The 14,827-nt window shown below is 28.1% G+C and overlaps 1 protein-coding gene and 1 long non-coding RNA gene across 4 annotated transcripts in view; one reads left to right on the forward strand and one right to left on the reverse strand.

The window, feature by feature from the left end:
* Positions 1-14,827, reverse strand: part of LOC142329369 (uncharacterized) — a 502,750-nt gene that overhangs the window by 401,997 nt on the left and 85,926 nt on the right. The gene's annotated exons all lie outside the window — the stretch shown is intronic.
* Positions 13,157-14,827, forward strand: part of LOC142329370 (uncharacterized) — a 115,624-nt gene continuing 113,953 nt past the window's right edge. Inside the window, exon 1 of the long non-coding RNA XR_012757482.1 lies at positions 13,157-13,278. This is a non-coding gene — a long non-coding RNA (uncharacterized LOC142329370). The remainder of the gene's footprint in view (positions 13,279-14,827) is intronic.

The following is a 14,827-nucleotide window of genomic DNA, read 5'->3' on the forward strand; positions in this document are numbered from 1 at the left end:
AGTTCTCTTGGGAGTAAAAAGAGATTTAAGAGAAAATTTAAAAAGAGAGAGATTTAAAGAGAAGGATACTTCATTGTAAATTTAAATGTAAAAAAATCTTAACTACAAAATAATCATTGAATAATGCGAAATAAAACAACAACTTTGAACTTGAAACAAAACTTCCATCAGAAGAGGTACTCGTTAATCAAGTAATTTGTTGTATCTGGAAAAAGATAATTATCGGAAAGATAATATAGGAATAAGAAACTTTTTTTTTCTTTTTGAGGACCTCAATACACACAATCAAAATCCACTCACAGCTTTAGTACAACGATTATTCTATATTCTATTCAGTTTATTTTACAATCAAAACTCGTTATGTCTTATCAGTACGGATAAGAATGTTATAATAGTAAAGTAAATAATCTTCAACATTTGTAGTGTTTTTATACACATTGTGTTTTAATAGTCTGATTTAATTTATGATATTAGTAAATATGTTCATAAGTAATAATGTATCTAAAACAATTTATCCATTCATTAATTTGTATATTGAAGTAATGTTAAAATGAGATTTTCTGAAAATGTGACCGATTCATCTGATGTTATTGCAAAGGCACGAACGTTCAACGCCCCCGCTACTTCATGGTAGTTATCTGTTTTCACAAGGGTCCAGCATCACGCCGTCTATTATTGATACTTGTCTTTTGCATACAAACAAACGCATACACGCACGCACGCACCTTTGAAACAGATTCGCTTCTTTCGTACTAAGAGTAATATAAAAGCAATTTCTATTATTTTGCATGTGCTTTTAGTACATATCTTTCTATGTAAAATCCAATTACAATAATCCAGCCTACATTATACTGTGAAGGATTTTGAAAACGAACGGGGAATTGATTAAAAAAAAAAAAAAAAAAAAAAAAAAAAAAATAGATTTGTGGAATTTACATTACATATACATATTTTTACTGCACTTCATTTAAACTTATTTCATTTGAAAGTGACATACGAAGTGGACAGTTACACAATTGCTAAAATATTAATTACTAACATCAAATATCTATACAATTATTCAACAATCTTACCTGAAATATTAGGATAGAGTAAAAGTCCCTTTATTACTCTTTAAATAAATGTATTTATATAAATCTTATATCTACAAAATACTATGTTTTTTTAAAATTACTATGATGTAATAATCAAGAAATTGAAAACAAAAACGAATAATTAGATGGTTCACCAAATCTAGTGTGGAAACCACATGACTTTGTGTTCGATTAAATATAAATTACTTATACACTTTTTTTTAAATTAAAACTTCATGATATTTTATTTCATTAATAACTTCTGATATTTATTTTTTATTACAATATTATTTATTGTAATTTTTTTTACAATCAGAGGTTAATAATTATTAATAAATCAATATATTTAAATTAAAAAACAAGTTAAATAAAAAGATGAAGTCTGATTCGAACCGATGTGCCTTCCCCTAATAAGATCCGAATATTTCATTAATTCAAATTTCATTTGGTTATACCTCTGGAACCAATGAAAGTAATTAACATTTAATCATCGTTGAAAAGCTCTCAATGAGGGCTTATTACTGCAGTTAAGAAAAAGTCCAAAATCATTTTTTTTTTTTTTTTTTTTTTTTGATATTGGGCTTTTTTAGACAAGTTTATTTCAGTCGATTGCAATCAAAAGAGGAGGTGCACAACTAATTCTTACAACAGTCCTAAATCCAAAATTTCAACATCGTACGGCTAATCGTTTTTGAGTTATGCGAGATACATACGTACGCACAGACGTCACGCCGAAACTAGTGAAAATGGATTCAGATATGGTCAAAATGGATATTTCCATTAAAATCTGAAAACCGAAATTTTTCGCGATCACAATACTTCCTTTACTTAGTACAAGGAAGTAAAAATAACGACAACAATTTCATTAAATCTATTATAAACTTGGCATGTTTTGTTAGCTTTTTAATTTATAAAATTTCGAAATACATTGAACAACTCAGTTCAGTAAAAACAAGAACCGATTAAACATATAGGTATCTATAACAAAGACAATATTTCTACATAAACCACGAAACCGAACTGCATAACTTACCAAATTATAAGACAAGGACGTAGGATATTCTTTTAAATCATAATTATTTTTCAAAAGACAGTTTAATCAATAAATTTATACGTGTTTTAAACAAAAAATAGTCTAAGTTGACTATCAAAAAAAGCGATGAATAATAAAATAATGATGAAATCACGTGACAAAAATATCAGATAATTTTCGAATTCATAACCACCATTTTACCGTACTAGAGAAAACCACACTATCTAGAGTGGTTTTCTCTAGTACGGTAATTACCGTTCACCTAATTGTATTATCTTATAAGCGGTTTTCTCGCATTAGTTCAATTACTGAATTATAAATATGAAATAAACTGATTCATAAGCATTACCCATGTTTTCTGTATCACTCTAAATTTACAGAATTTTTTTTGTATATCCAAACGAAATTTTATGTAAAATCTGTAGACGTGGAAAAGAAAGCAGATATACCAGTGATTTTATAATATAAAGAATATTTACAATTAATAAAACGATACGATGTTATTAAAAAGCAATCTCGTCGTACAAGAGAGCTAAATTTATTTATTTTTGTTTTAAATTTACAAAATAAAGCAAGGATTAAAATGAAAATCAATTTAAAAGAATGTCAAAGGTACACGAATGTTTAACAGATAATGTATTCTTTTTATAATTCATAAATTTCTTTCTTAATAAAAACTGAAAAATACTATTTAAACAAGTTTTTTTCTTATTCTTACTACGCTTCTTTAAAATTTCGCATATTTGCATAAAACATTTAGGAAAATCGTTTACTTCCAACAACGTTCGAATGTGTAAAACAATTGCTTAGAAATACAATTTAAACGATTCAATTTGGAAATTCTACAGTGTTATTCAACCATATAGATCTGTTTAAAATTAGCCTTTAACATAGGTAATTATCATTTCAGGTTTTCGTTACAACCGGTTGGTATTCCGCATATCCAATATAAAAAGCGTGAAGGAACATACGTGCGATTTGAATTAAACAGATAGTACTATTACTTTAGATAGTTCTATTCAGATCTTTCACATAGAATTCTTTATATTCCTAATTTTTTCATAAAAAAGTAACAATATCGATTCAAGAATTCGTAGTGCATAAATCGTAAAAGAAGTGACCACGTAGCAATTTTTATTCATAATTTTTTATTTCCCTTATTACAAAAATAATTTTTCGCTTGGAAGTAAAACTATGAGTTAACAAAAAAATAAATAAAATGATTACTTTATTATTTTGTTATAATGCACAAATAGAAACGCGAAAAATCAAATAATTATGTCTGTACATGCTATGCACGGGTTCCTATTCAAAAACTTCAATACCGTGAGGGTAAAATACGAGCAGAAGTGACCATTTTCCGAATAATCTTAGTTACTTAATTTACTAAAACAGCCAATTTCTGATCGTAGAGATTAAAATACATAAAATTCAAAAAAATTTATGTGACCACATAAAATTGTAACAATAAATTCTTCTGATTTATACTCAAAATTCAAAACAAAATCTTTACATTTCTAACGTGTAGAGAGGACTGAATGAAAAATTCAACAGTTGTTGTTGATAAAAAGAAAACAAGATGGATTACACAGTTGAATTTTTTCCGAACGAGTTTCAAGAGTTTAAAAAGGGGTCCGATCGATTATAATATTTTTTTTTAATCCTGATTCTCTAGTTGAGATCATGATGACTTCAATTAGATTGATACTTCTGTGACCCACCGGGTTAGTATAGTCAACGCGTCTTCGCAAATCAGCTAATTTGGAAGTCGAGAGTTCCAACGTTCAAATCCTAGTAAAGGCAGTTATTTTTAAACGGATTTGAATACTAAATCGTGGATACCGATGTTCTTTGGTAGTTGGGTTTGAATTAACCACACATTTCAGAAATAATCGATCTAAGACTATACAAGAACACACTTCACTTACACTCATACATATCATCCTCCTTCATCCTCTGAAGTAATACCTGATGGTGTTTCCCGGAGGCTAAACAGGAAAAAAAGGTTGATACTTCTGTAACTTCGAGGGTGAATGAGATTATACCAATTTTGAGAATGATTCCAAATTCTCGAGGAAAAGCGACTTTTATGAAACAAATTTTACAAGTCAACATAAATACGTTGCTTCCGCTCGGGTAAAAATATCTAATGTCCCGATGGATTACAAGTGGGAGGGCAATCCTTCAGGTAAGGTAAATTTACCTTATTATGAAGGTAAAAAATTGCATTGTAATTTTTTTGGATAGTACCAACAAAACAATTTTTTATTTTTTATTTAATAAATAACGGATAAATATGTTCATTCACATGTTTAAATTTCATAAATAAAGCAAGTATAAAATTTTTTTATAATGTTATAAATGAAAGTATCGTTTTTTTTCAATTTAATTTACACTAATAGGATTATGTTAAATAAATTACCCACATATGTATAAATAAGCAATTTACGTTGAAGTTACGTAATAGTATACGGTGCAATCAAAAGGAAACTAACCTTAACGAGCCATGAACTCGACAAGGTCATGGTAACACAAAATATAAAAATATATATATGCTAACTCTTCCTTATAGAAAAATTTTTAACTAGCCAATTAATATTCTACGAACTAGTAGTTCCGTAAGCTTCAATTAATAATACGGATTACGGTATCCTCCAATTTACGATTTATAAGTTTCAAATGTTCCATTTAAATATTCAAAAAGAGAAACAATAATTATTTATATATATATTTTTTTTAATTAAAAATTTATTATTAAAAATTTTCAGACAAAGAAAGAATTACAAAAAGTAACTTATTTACTTACTCTTACTCTGTTATTTATTTACTCTTAGTTAGATACTGAACTTATTTAAACTTTTTCCGTTGTAGTTTAACTATTTAAAAACATGAAGTATTAAGTTTTTTTTTAAATAAGCAGTTAATTAGAAAATAAAAAATTAAAAGATAAGGTAACAAAAGATTAGTTAAAGCTTTTATATACTACCCTTTCTTTTTTTACTTTTATTTTTCATTCCTTTTTTTAACCTCAATTTAACAAAGTAAACGCATTGTATGGCAGTTGTACACAAAACGAACAAAAATACAACACCTACACTTATATAAATTCACAAAGAAAATACTCTGCTGTATTCGTAAATTGCAAAAAAAAAACACAGTTACTATCCATTACAGTTTATCTTAAATAAAAAGGAAAAGGAGAAATAATATAAATGGTAAGGCAGAGAGTTTTATCGATTAAAAATATAATCGATTTAAAGACAACATTTAAAATTTCAAAATTATATTCTGATTGGTTAATTTTTAAACCAAACAAAATAAATTAAAATATTTTACCGATCCTGAGGCCAGTAAATCATCATAATTTAAAAGAAAGAATAAAAAGGTTCCAACTTCAATAAAACAAAAATGAAATAAAACCGAAATCGTTTAAAATGTTATCTTTATGTTAAAATGAATCAACTTTTAAAAAAAATAATAAAATAACTTCTCTTTACAAACGGTAATTAAGTTTCTTTAACAATTCATTTACGGCTCTAAAATAACGATCCCTTCCGACTGCATTAAGTTAAACAAAGACTTAATGAATGAACGTGAAGCATCCGAGTTTTTGAGGTAAGCTCACAATATTTTACTATTTCTTTCCAAGTGTTACTTCTTACCGATTTTAACATCCTGAATTATTCATTATTATACAATTTACACTATCATAAATAATCATTAACAAACTTTAAAAAATAAAAAATAAAGCATGCTTATTTGTCTAAAATTATCTTATTTTGATGGGTATATATTAACTATATATATATATATATATATGTGTGTGTATGTTTGTGTTAAGATCGGGTAGGTACGCTTTTACAATTAAAAATAATTGTTTTAACCACTGCTTTAGAATTTAAGTGGATAAATTAAGGGAAACCGTTTTTCCCAGAGCAGTGTGCAACAAAATATACCATTAATTATTTATTTACTTCAGAAATAAAATAACCGATGCCCAATTACGGTTTCATTTACGCGTAATCTGTTCAACTTTACATCTCTGACAAATGCCAAACCTCTCCAGTCAGATCATAAATGTTAACACCCGAAGAGAGTTCCAAATACGTGAAAACCTTCTCTCATTTTAAAACTGATGTATTTGGCAATTCTGGATACTAGTTGCAAACCTAAAAGATGAAATCACTCTGGATTTAAATTATGACTGAAGGTCTCCTTGCCTAATAATTAAAAATATGGACTTTCTTCAAAAATCCCCTGCTAAACCGATCAAGGAATATAAAAGGGGGATTAATATATGAATTAGCTTCATTCCTAAATTTATTCCAGAGTTCGTGTTATTATCTTTAAATAGAAAAAAAAAAGTGGGGACCAAAAAAATTTTAATCTACACCCTCTTTAACAGATGCATTGCGACCACGGTCAGTCATTCAATCGATATCACAATTTGGTAATAATTTTGAAATCAATATTCTGAGAATAAAATCTAATTTTATTTTAACTTGTGAAACAATTTAAAAAAAAAGAAAAAAAGAGTTACAAGGAAATGTAAATCGACCAATAAACAGTGAACAATGACCTTGAATTTTTTACTTGTAAATATGTTAAAAAATAATACTTACGCTTAACGTATACCAAACATAAGTATAAATAGTGATATTAATTAAACATAAAGCTGAAAATAAACCTAAACGACTAAAAATATAGAAAAATGGATGTAACGTTACTATTACCAGCTGTAAAATATTAAAATGTAATACTCCGATGCAGTAGTTAATAGATAAAAAAAAAAAAAATCTACAATACTACCGCGTTATTATATCGATTTTATCGTATCGTTATATGCAATAATGTCATAATTAAATTGAAATCAATAACTATACAAGCTGAAGAACAAAAAAATTATACGTTATCGGTTTACTCGAGGTGAAAGTTGTAAAAGGTTTCTATATCAAGAACTCTTTTTAAAAACAAGCGAACCTTAGTAAATTTTTTAACACAGCATCTTAGATTGTACACCAATAAACCAAATTACTTCTGTTAATAATATCAATCTCAATAAATACATCCGTACAAGTGATAATAAGTAAATTAAAGAACACAATATGTAATATGTTGGAAATAAAAGAAACTGTAGGTAAATAATAAAATCAGAAGACATAAGTGAAAGAATTTGAATAATTTTATAATTTATACGGTAATGAGACAAAAGGAAAATGAAAAAAAAACAGGAAGATTTTCATGCAAAAAAGAAATCTGTGAGTTTGAAATACTTAAACAATTAGAAATATACACTATACATTTTTATATTAGTAGAAATACCATGCGATTGTGAGAGAAAGTGAACTCTTATTCACCCACCAAGGGGTTTTAACGTAATTGTATCCCTAGGTTCCTAAACCAATCTCGGAAACCCATTATTACTTTACTTAACATTTTGCTTCGATAGATTTGGGAATTGCTCATATTAGTAAAACAGGATTTAATTGAGAATTTTTTTTCTTCATGATCACCATTATGACTTGTGGGCCTCAGCAGATCATGAACATGTCTATAGATTATATACGAGTATATCATCAAATTCCGAATATCCTTAAAAAAAATATATAAAAACACTGTTATCAGGAAAATATACTTTATGAATTTGTTCCTGCCAATAAACAATAAGGAACATATACCAATAAACAACAAATAGATCGTTTATGAACGATCTTACCGAAAACTTTTCCTAGAACAGAATTGGCCCGGAAAAAGCCAGCCTATATTTTCAACTTGTCCAGAGTTCTAGTATGGGTCTAGTACAAAACCAACTGATACTCATACCGGTTAAAACATTTCTGCCAAATCTTCATCATATATTTCTTCTGGTGAACAAAGTATAATTCATAAGTAACCAATGAAGAGCTGCAGTTTAAATATGAATAACGAAGAGTTCCGACAGAAATTTAATGGAATTTCTTCAAAGAATACAGCAAAAGTTTCGTTCTTGAAACCATCCCATAAACTCCAGGGCCCAAATTGAAAGCAAATCCGAGATCCTATCGAATAGAAAACCAAACTCTTAAACAATATCAGCTTAAGATTTCGTAATATTAGCAGAGCTTTTATCAGAAAATAGAAGGGTTTAATCATTAAATAAAATCCATACAGTAAAAATTATTTCAAGTATTTAAATTACTATTATTGCGGTATTTTTGTTCAATTAATTATTGCGTTTCCTAGTCTTTTTATTATGGCCGTTGGATTTTCTCGGGTCACCTGCCTATGACTTTTCTGCCAGCCGTGTTTCCTGGAAAAATGGGCATTCCAGGTTTTGGTTGTTATTTCTTGATCGTTAATTTTGAATGCAGCGATCGCTTCGCAGTATATGAATAGCTGGGTATTTTGTAAGTCCTTAACCTCGATTTTTTCTGCTATTATTTGATCGATGTAGATCAACATCTCCAAATCTCACCAACGTCTTTTCGAATATTCCCTTAATATATTGTTTTTGTTGGTTTTCGGGACTTCCTTCTGCTTGCCGTGATGTCGGATTTCGTCTGCTTCCTTTGGCACGCAGCTTTCAGTGGCAACGTTATCTTGGCTCCTCGACTCTTGATCCAGGAAGTCAGCGCTCGCTTACTCTTCTTGCCCTCCATTTCTGTGCGTACATCTTTCTTTATCTGGCTGAACTCTAAATCGGCGAGTCTTATGTTATAATCACCCTTCTTTAGTCGCTACGTCTCTGTTCTGACACCGTTGCATACTCTGGTGTCATAACTATAAATAGTTAATGTATAGTCTTTTTATAACCGATGGTTATTTGTTTCAAATTCGTGGCTCTGTAATAACACCCATGACTGTCGTATTTACGTCCTTTTTCCATGTCAAAGGTTGTCTGATAAGCCTACATAGTGATTACCGGATGACCTACCGGCAAAACACGTTCTGTAGGTTGTTCTGGTGCGTCCATTCTATCTTGTCAGCTTGTCTCGTGTTCCTCCTCGCTTGGGTCGCGCTTGTTCGAGGCTTTCCTTCCGCTGATCGGAACATGTAGATTTGCCGTGAGGAAGGATAGTCCTCACCAAGGTGGGCTGACTCGAGTGCGCGGTAGCGTTACTCCCCAATAGCACAAGGGTAATATTACTATTATTATTGATTATTAAAATTACATAAATCATCCGAATTAATGGTAAATCAACGAAGTACACTTCACCGTATTATAATATCGATGCGTGTGGTTGTGTGCGTTTCTAATTGTTCTTTAGTAATTTTGTGTGTGCTTTTTATTTCGATCTATTTGTTATTTGTATTAAATAGAGAGTTACTGCCGTTTATCCTCTTTTGATTTGTTTGTTCTATTTATCTGCTTGGATAAATAATACTTATGTTTTTTTTTTTGACTAATCTTCATATCATTCAATTTCCTATGCGTTGTAATTTTTTTTATTATTATTGCTATTATTATTTAGAAATCAATTAAGGTTTTAATACCGCTGATGCTGTTGCAATAGTAATCTATACTGCATTAATCTATTTAAATTTGAAGATGCGTAAACAAACAAATTCTTTTCATCTTATCCCTAAGTATAACATAAATATAAATTTATATTTCCCGTTATCAATATTGTTAATTTAATAAAAAGGCTTCGCAAAACAATAATTAAATAATTAATTTTTAAACAGATTTCACAAGACAGATTTATACATGTTATAATAATATGCAAATAAGTATTTGATGAGTTTTCTATTATTTTTAAACGTGATATGAATTTATAATAGCAATTATTATTGTTATTTTCACGGTTATTATATTTTACGTCACACTTTTAAAATTATTTTCGACAAAAAATATTACAATTATTTAAATAATTTATTCGATATTAATTCTATGAAGAACAAAAACGGTGTGCGTACTGGAAAAAATCTCTACAAAAATAAAATAAAATTAAATCAAAAACTATAAATTAATTAAAACGTAATTGCTTAACAAAAAAAAATTGAGAAATATTTTTACAGAAAATTCTACTTTAAAACAATAACAATAAAATGTTATTTAAGCTTTACAAAAAAAAAAAAACGTAAATAATGATTATTAATTAAACACAAAATTACAAACGCTGAATTTCAAGATATAGTTTTTGAACAACATACGTACACATTAATAACTTCGTTTTCAAGAGCTAAACATCTAAAATGATTTATTTCTATTCTCTAAAAATCAAAGAGGTTTAATATATATAACCTATAAAAATGATAAAGAAAATAACACAGCGTATTGCATATCGGTACAAGTTATAGTTGCAAAACTCTTCATAAAAAATATAATTGTAGACGATTTAAAATTCAGCAGATCCATTAAAAATACTATGAAGAATAATGTTTCAAATTTTAAAAAAAAAATTGTTTTTTTTCAAGTTAATCACTAAAATAAGGTCATTGGAATCAAAATAAAAACAAATTATTCTCCTTTATTAGGATTTATCTAAATAAAGACTTGTCATAAAATTTATGTAGCAAATTTTTAAACGCAATCTACAAATACAAAATTTAACAAACCTTATTCGAGATAATTATCCTAAAAAGATCTTATATAATATTTATTGATTATTGGACAAACAGTTGATTATTTCAGAGAATAATATTGAAAACATACTAAATAATAAATAAATAAAACCCTGATTAAATATTAAAATTAAATTCTGTTGTACCTTTTATCATGATAGAAGGAATATATTACAAGACTTAACAATTCTGTGTGTTTTTCGACCTTTTCATACGCCTGTACCCAATACAAAAAACATTTCGGTTAAAAACAATATTTTTAACTGTAAACTTGTATGCGTACAAATTATAGGAATAATTTCAACTGGCCAGTAGAGAACGCAATTGAAAAAAAATTAAACTGCTTAGACTAGGAAGACTTTTGTATAGAAGTGAAAATTTCATATTGAAAACAACAGTTATTAAATAATACGTACAAACAAGAACATCGACTGAACAAATGAAAGGCTCGATGATGTTATACCGAGATAATATTTATTTTTTACTTTACAAAGGTTACTACTGTTATAACAAATTTTTTTAATTTATCACAACGGACCGACCTACATTATTTCAACTATACGAGTATGATTGTGTCGGCATTAATTTTGGTTTACATTTCAAGAACGGTTATCAATTGTAAAATTTGGTATGGCAGCTTATAAATAATGAATATCGATTCTATTAATTACAAAAACAACGTTTAACTACGGCAATGAGGAGGTACTGATAGAGATTGAATAAGTCGAATAGATTAGAATTAAATGAAACAATTTTAAAAACCTGTATTTTTTAACTTATAAAAAAATAGCGTAATCTGAAATAAAATTTAGAATAATATGAAAAACTGAACTTAAAGTTAAAAACACAGTTGTAGAACTTTTCCGTCAGGTGGTTTTTTTCTGATGCACGGCTTACACACACAAATTAATTAAAAATATATTTTTTTTTATCTGAATAAGATATTTTTTGTTTATTTAATTCAATAATTCTAACTAAAGCGCGCGCGCATATCGTATTTCATTCGCGTGGGTACGGCGGTACTAGCGGCTATTTTAAATATTATTCATTTATTTAATTGTACCACTCACCTATGACGTCACAACAAGCAGAAGACTACAGCAGTAGTACGGACGCTAAGTGGAATGTGGGGTGTGTAGTGGTGCAGGTTAGCTGGGTTACACACACAAATTAATTAAAAATATATTTTTTTTTATCTGAATAAGATATTTTTTGTTTATTTAATTCAATAATTCTAACTAAAGCGCGCGCGCATATCGTATTTCATTCGCGTGGGTACGGCGGTACTAGCGGCTATTTTAAATATTATTCATTTATTTAATTGTACCGCTCACCTATGACGTCACAACAAGCAGAAGACTACAGCAGTAGTACGGACGCTAAGTGGAATGTGGGGTGTGTAGTGGTGCAGGTTAGCTGGGTTATGACCCCACTTTGATGGGGAACGAATTTGTGGAACCAACGAGATGCTAATTGAAAAAACTGCAACGAATAAGACCCACAACGTTCCAAATTTATTCCTATTTTTGGTGAGAGGGTGCAATTTAACAAAAAAAAAAAAAAAAAAATTAAAAGATATTTTTTTATACTTGTTCACAAAAATAGTTTTTTAAAAAATGTAACGAAAATCACCCCTTGTACTGCTTCCTGAACTCTTCAAAATTAAAATAATTTTTAGGGGTGGAGGTGAAATTTAGTAAAAAAATTCTTTTACAAAGGTTGTTTATTTCATTAAAAGTCACAAAATTATCAAAAAAATAAATATAAACCTAATTATACAAAATGTGGAGACAATTTCGTTTCTTTCCTCTGTATCCCCGACCCCCTGACCTTTTGAATTGAAAATTTACTAGCATCAACGCTCCTACTATAGAAATATTATAGCCCAGTTTGGTGAAAATCGAGGTACTTCTGAAGATGTAAGGCGATTTTGCACGCCAACATACATACATACGTACGCACATTTTGTTGAGAAAATTTCGAAGCCATTTTTCGGTTTACTGGTATCCGTAGGGGTTAATTCGTCAAGATTCGGTGAAAACCGGATATGCCCTATTTTGACCTATCACCATACTTTCCCTTCTATATATAGCTATAGCTGCTATATAGACGGGAAAGTAAAATTATCATTATTTTGAATAATTCGAGTTCAACGTTTGGATAAGCATAACTGGTAACCTTATCAACTATTCACCTGAAATTTTTTTCAAAATATTATCATAGATATCTATTTGTTTGGTAATTTTTTAATCGAAATTTTAAGGCATTAGTTTATTATTTAAAATTTGTAATAATGAAAACAAATAAGAACTCAAGGTCATAAGAGTTAAAATTTGAGAAAGAATTAAATTTAAGCTCTATGCAAATGTTAATAAAATTTATAACATTAGTGCCACCTTAACTGTTTTAAAATAATGAAATATTATTTAAGAAAATTTTTTTTTTTAATCGTCAGCAAGATAACAAGCATTAAATATACGCTATAAGTACACGATATATCAATGCATTAACTAGTTTTAACCTTCAGTATGATAACTGAAAGCCAAATGTATCACAGGTGTAAATTTAATATTCATCAATAATAATTAAATCAAAACACATAACAAGCTTCCTGTAACCAGTTAAGAGGTAAGTGAATAACTAATACATACACACACGGATTCGTATAAATAGGTTTATACCGAGACAAGTTACCGAAATGTGTGTTATGTTATATTAACACTTCCTTAATTTATAATGCCAAAGTATTAATTAAAAACAAATCTTATTTTTATATATACTTAATAAATACACATAAATTGTAACACTATCATTTATAAATAGTATACTTAAATAATTTTTTCCAATTGATCTTAAATATTCAGAAAAAAATAGAAAATTAATTATAAACCGTAAAATAAATTGTAAATAATAATTATTTTGGCTACGTAATTTCATTAATTAATTAAATAGCTCACACATTTATATATATATATATATATATATATATATATATATATATATATATATATATGTAAATTTTTTAACGAAAGTCATAGATTTATATATAATTAAATCATCAAACGGAAAATTCTATATATAATACACGATTTAATTAGAATAAAATCATAGCTTAAATTAAATTATTTTATTTTGAAAATTAAATTCACAATTTTATATATGTTATCACAATTTTTCATTGTAATTTTATCTCAATTAATTAGTAATTTTTTTCATTGTAATGTTAGCACAATTTTTATATGACAGACCTAGAAATATTATTTAAAATATAATGAAACATAACTGGATGATTCCTATAATCCAGACTAAAGTTTGTAATAAAAATGTTTCATCCCCGACTCCATCCAAATAATCTAAAAATCCTTGATAAATAGAAATATTATAAAACGTTTTTATTTTTATCAGACTAGAAAGAGTATACGTGGAACATATTTTTAAATTATCAAATAGCAAAACATTTAGTTTAGTTTACTTGAACGACCTTAAAGCAATCATTTAGTTTTTACACTATTTCACCTGTCAGAAATTGAAAAGTGCTATTAATAAGCATGTAAAATTTCTTAGCTAAGAATACGAGATTGGTTGAATGAAATAGTAAAGAAACTGAATTACTTAGTAATAAATACTAAGGTAAATATAAATACTTAGTTTATACATGTACTTATCTTTAGGATATGGTTCAAAAGTAATAAGGTTTGCGGATGAAATGGTAAATTCTAGTTGATGGGACGCACACGATTCAAAGATTAACAATCCTGGAGGAAGAAATGAGAATAATAAAAAAAATTAATTAATAGAACAATAAAGAGGAGGAACTAGAAAAGCAACAAGAAATTTCATATATTTGGGGATAATGGTGACAGAGGACTGGAAGAGCACAATGGAAATAAAAGGAAGGATAACGTTGGCAGAAGAAACCTACAATAAGATGAGGAAATTAATCAAACAAAAGTCTAGGTTTGAGTTGAAGAAGATCTTAGCCAAATGTTACGTATGGAGTGTCCTGTTGTATGGAAGTGAAACACGGACGAAGAGGAATAAGGAGAGCGAGTGGATCGGGACTTTTGATATGTGGTTATGAAAAAGGACTGAGAAAGTAAGATGGATGAATAAAGTGAGGACTGAAGAAGTAATGAATAGGATTAAAGAAAAAAAATCGCACTTATATGGAAAGAAT

This window comes from Lycorma delicatula, chromosome 8 (assembly GCF_047948215.1).
Source record: "Lycorma delicatula isolate Av1 chromosome 8, ASM4794821v1, whole genome shotgun sequence".
Lineage (NCBI taxonomy): Eukaryota > Metazoa > Arthropoda > Insecta > Hemiptera > Fulgoridae > Lycorma > Lycorma delicatula.